The sequence below is a fragment of the Zophobas morio genome, unplaced genomic scaffold (assembly GCF_036711695.1).
Source record: "Zophobas morio isolate AGI-343-1 ecotype UQ-CSIRO unplaced genomic scaffold, CSIRO_AGI_Zmor_V1 ptg000029l, whole genome shotgun sequence".
Lineage (NCBI taxonomy): Eukaryota > Metazoa > Arthropoda > Insecta > Coleoptera > Tenebrionidae > Zophobas > Zophobas morio.
In genome coordinates this window covers 9,103,340-9,108,374 of record NW_026972134.1, presented here as the reverse complement: position 1 = coordinate 9,108,374, position 5,035 = coordinate 9,103,340, and the positions used below count along the sequence as shown (strand labels likewise).

Sequence of the window (5,035 nt, the reverse complement as noted above, 5' to 3'; positions counted from 1 at the left end):
ATCATTTATGTTTTTCTTTTATTAATATTTTATTAGAAATTATGTAGGTTGTTTTAATTATTGCAGCTGCAAGCGAAACAGACGGATTGGTTAAAATGACAATTCATTACATACAGGTGTTTGCGAAATGCACCGACAAAAAAAATGGAGGGGTTCCCGAGAGCATAAGGAATGAAAAAAAACTCCTGGTGTATTATCAAAACTTGCAAAGTAAATTTACCCTTTATCCAAACTTTATTCGCGCCACTGTAAGAGGTGCTATCAGATTCAATTAATTCAGTTTTGTAAAAACATAGCAACCAAAAACTGACAACGAAAGGTGAAGTTTGAAAAATCTCAAGTAAAAAGTTAAAAGAATTTTTTCAGAAACAATCAATTTGAAACAATTTTAACTGGATGTTTAAACATTTTGGACTAAAGAATTATTTTAAATAGTAGTAATTAGTCATTTTTTCTTAATTTTCCTTGCGTCGAGGTCCTATTAGAACGAGGGCCGGTGAACCACTGTCCAGGGTCGCGGATCTTCTTTCCCGTTTTTCGCGTTCCACTATGGTTTTTTCAGTTCTTATAAGAACGCGGTTCTGGACAGTGGTCCGCCGATCTTGGTTCCAGTGGAATTCCGACGTGATAGGTAATCGTCTGCGTGTTCTTATTCAGGATGTTGTCATTTTCTTTAGTTTCTACAGTCTAATTAATAAATGAGCATAGTTAACAAAAAAAAAACTACTAATAAGAATAAGATTTTTCAACGACGATAACCAAATAAACTTTACTAATCAAAATAAAATAAAGAATAAAATTAACACAACATTAAACAAACTACTACTACAACAAGTTTTCGAAATGGCGGCCTCTATTTTGCACATATGCTTCTGCTCGCCAAATTAACGACTGCTGCGTTCTTCTAACTATAACCAAATTTTCGATCAATTTTATTTCGGAAACTAAAACACTTTTATTAGAAAATTTTTTTCTGAATGATATCTACTCATTTAGACCAATTTTCAGTTTTTTTGTAGGTGCGTTTCGCAAACACCCTGTATAATAATACATTTCAAAAGGATAATAAATACTTAAACAACATAAATTAGTAAAGCAGTAAGTAAGTTCATTTTAAGTTTTAGATTTAACTAAAATTAATTGGTCGCTCTTTCGCATTTGGCTCTCCACGGCCAGTCACAGACATTTAAAATGCAATCCATCTGGGCAATCAAACAAATATGGCACACCAATAGAACATTCATAGAATTTCATGCAATCAGCGTGTGGAATGTAAACTGGATATTTTCCGTCTTGGGCTGGACAGATGAGACGTAAATAACAAAAAATAATAGTGTAGTTGTCAGAATCATACTGACATAAAAGTGGATTACATACCTGCTTGCGAAAAATATATAACAAAAGCAATAAAAATAAAAGCTTTTGAACAAAACATTTTGGAAATTCTTATTTTTTGAATGTTTGATAGATAACAATATTCAAAAGAATTTCAGCTTGAACTGTGACTACTGAGGTACAATTGAATGCTTATACAGTTAGATGGCAAGGAAGCAAAAGTCAGTCAACATAAACTAGTGAAAGTTATCACGTTATCAGTAAATTTTGCAATCTCCTTTGTTGATTCAATAGGGGATTAATGTGGTGTAATTACATTGCGCTTTTGCGACAATAATAGACTGTATGCTACACTTTTTTTTCGCAATTTACAACCAATGGACAAACAATGGAGCTTCTTCGAAAAATTATTTGAAACAATGAAATATATAATATGGTCTTGAATACACTAGTTCACTAGTAGAAACCTGACATGGAGCTATTTCTTTTTAAATAAATACTCTTTACGGTATTCCCAGCTAACTCAAGGATATAAAAGAATACCACGGAACTTTACTTCCTCTGGATTTTCAAAAGTTGTGATGTTAGTTCGCACACAGTAAATATCATTTAGTAGTAATGAATTATTATCATCAGTATCATCAGCAAAATGATTGATTTAAGCACTAAATATTGATGGAGAAAAGTCATTTATGTAAACAAGGAACACCAGGGGTATAAGGTATAAGAATAAACCCTTGCAGATCACCTTGGGCTACAATATGCTGGTTAGAACCTAGTGTTGCTAAAGTACGTAATTTGTGAACGATTATGCATGAAATAAGACTTCACTAAATTTAAAGGTTTACCAATAAGACAAAGATCTTATATTACTTCCTGAGCGTAAGCTAACTTGATGTTAACCCTATATACATATCTTTATCATTTTTAGAAAGGTTCTCGCAAAAAATAAAATTTACATACCTAATCAAATTTTATAATTGAATTTGCTTTATTGCACTTCAGCGGCGAGAGAAGTTCTGTCGAAACAATCTTCAACCAATTTTTTTTAGGAGTAATTGAAACTGGACATAATCAAACAGGTCAAAAAACGTTACACCAAAAATTAATGTATGCGTGAATTTATTTTAATGATTTAATCGGGAACTACAAAACGAATGCTTTGAAATCTTGAAGATCTTTTAAAGTTGATAAATTTTTAATCAAAATGTACTTGCTTATTCCTTCCAATAAAATAATGACGACACCTCAAAATTTTTCTGAATAAATCCTATCTAAAATCTGATGTGTTTATACTTGTAATTTCTTATTGCATTCATATTTTTTTTATTTGCTTATACAGGGTGACTCAAAATAATTGTTGACTGATTCAACGTATTTTATCGAATAAATCAAGAATTGCGAAACTGTATACTTTGAAACCTTGTAGACATTTTAAAGTTACTGTGAGCATGGTAAATTGTTATTCAAAAAATATCTGTTTACTCCCCCCAAAAATTAATGACGTCATCTCGAAATTTTGCCGAATGAATTCTACACAAAATGTGCAAAATAAGAGGAGGTTTTACTTGTGACTTATGTTCATGTTTTTTAAATTTCCGTATACAGATGGAGAGTCGGCAGCATTACGTTTGCAATAAATGAGTTTATTTTGTGTGCGCTCATTAGCTGCTTGTCGCTGGCTTATGGTTTTTCCAGTTTTTTTCCTTTCTTGATTGGTGAAGTCGATCTTTCTTATTGTCCGCAGAGGTCGTGTTTTTGTTGCCACCCACATTGATAATGTAGACATTTTTTCCACCAGCAGAGTGAAAAGAGTCGTTAAATATTCCTTCATTTATTTTATTGACGAATTATTCTCTCAGTTCCATTTTCCAAAAAGGGCAAGCAGTTTATTATTTACTAGTTCTACTTCGCGTAACTGACCCTTGAGCGACGAGATTTCGTTTTGAAAACTACTACAGTTTTCTTGGAGTTCCATTGTTCTTGCGACAATATCGTGTATAATGTCTCGTATACATATTTTATACACTTAGTCCAACAAAGAAATTTGAGTCAATTGAACTCATTTTATCCCTCGAATGCATGTTTTTCATGATAGCTAATCACTTAATTTGAGAACAATTTTATAACACGTCTGATCCCTAGATAGGTGAACTATAGATCTCTACTTTGTGCGCCATTTATTTTTCTTTTATGAAAACGATTAAAGGGTGTCATATGTACAAAATAATACAATTCTGTTTTAAATATTACATATATGTTTTAATAACTTCTCTGTAAAAGATAATAAATACTCAAACAACAGAATAGTTATAGTAATAGAATAAATAAATATAAATTAATTTTTAATTGTAATAAAAATTGAAATTAATTGTTTGCTCCTTTACATCCTGCACGCCAGGGCCAATCGCAAACATTTCTGTTAGGGTTGAAATGTAGTCCATCGGGGCAGTCAAACAAATATGGATGACCATTAGAACATTCATAGAATTTCGTGCAATCATCGTGTGGAATGTAGGTTGGATATTTCCCGTCTCGGGCTGGACAAGTGGGACCTAAGTAATAAAAAAAATTGTAGTTATTAAAGTGATATTGCTATAAAAGCAACTTAAATACCTGCTTGTACAGAATATACAACAAAAGCGATGAAAACAAAAACTTTTGCGTTAAACATATTGCAAATTTTTAATTTATAAGTTTTGAAAGAAACTAATTCGCGAAAGAGGATAACTGCGAACTGTAACTGCTGTGGTGCAGATGAATGCTTATATACATAGATGCCAAGGAAGTAAAAGTCATTCAAGATAAACTTATCACAGCTATCGGATATCAAAAAAATGTTGTAATCTTCCTTGTTGATTCAATAAAAATTACTGTAATATAATAATAATAATAATAAATTTTGCGTCAATAACAGATTATGTACCTACGTTCTGTTGAGTATCCTTTTCGCAATGTAGGTACATCCGGCTCTGACTCTCCTTATTGAAATATTTGCACCAAGTAATTTTTATTATTGTCTTAGTTGTTTCGTTCTGTCATTCATCTAAAGAGGTCTATAAAGAAAAAGGTAACGTAAACTAAAAGTTATTATTTCGACGAGTACGTCATCTACAAGTACAGCAAACAATAGAAGAAAAACTGTGGTAAAAGTTGAAAGAAGGAAAAGAAGTAAAACTCTTAGAGAGGAGGACGACAAATTGAAAAGTGTTATTGATGTTTATTACAATCCTTATATTTTGCGTTTATTTTCAGTAAAGTCGAATATGCATGTATTATTTGGCAACCACAGTATACAAGCCGTCAATTAAGTATAGACTGAACGTATTCAGAGACGATTTTTTAAATTTCTTTCTTTCAAGCGCAATGGAGTATATCATTCTAGAAATATTGCTTACCAGTTGTTACTAGACAAACATAATTTCAAGTCTCTAATTGAAAGAAGACATATTTTAAACGCTAGATTTATGTTATGTGGAAACTAATTCATAATTATGTAGATTGTGCCCAGCTTCTTGCTAATATTAATTTTCATGTACCACGTTTATTTCCCGTTATTCATCTGCATTTTGTGTTGCAACGCCTACAGCCAATGTATTATAGATAGATAGATAGATAGATAGATAGTATATTTGTGTTAGAATAGAAGTATTTACACACGTCAAAATAAAATTACATTCATCGTTGCATTTTTCTTATA

General features: G+C 31.5%; 1 long non-coding RNA gene across 1 annotated transcript; it reads right to left on the bottom strand.

Moving 5' to 3' along the window:
* Positions 1-3,570: 3,570 nt before the first annotated feature.
* Positions 3,571-4,079, bottom strand: LOC135137564 (uncharacterized). The gene is made up of 2 exons (XR_010281861.1): positions 3,952-4,079; positions 3,571-3,890 (listed from the first exon to the last, which is right to left on the bottom strand). It is a non-coding gene; the product is annotated as an uncharacterized LOC135137564 (long non-coding RNA).
* Between the last annotated feature and the right edge of the window lie 956 nt (positions 4,080-5,035).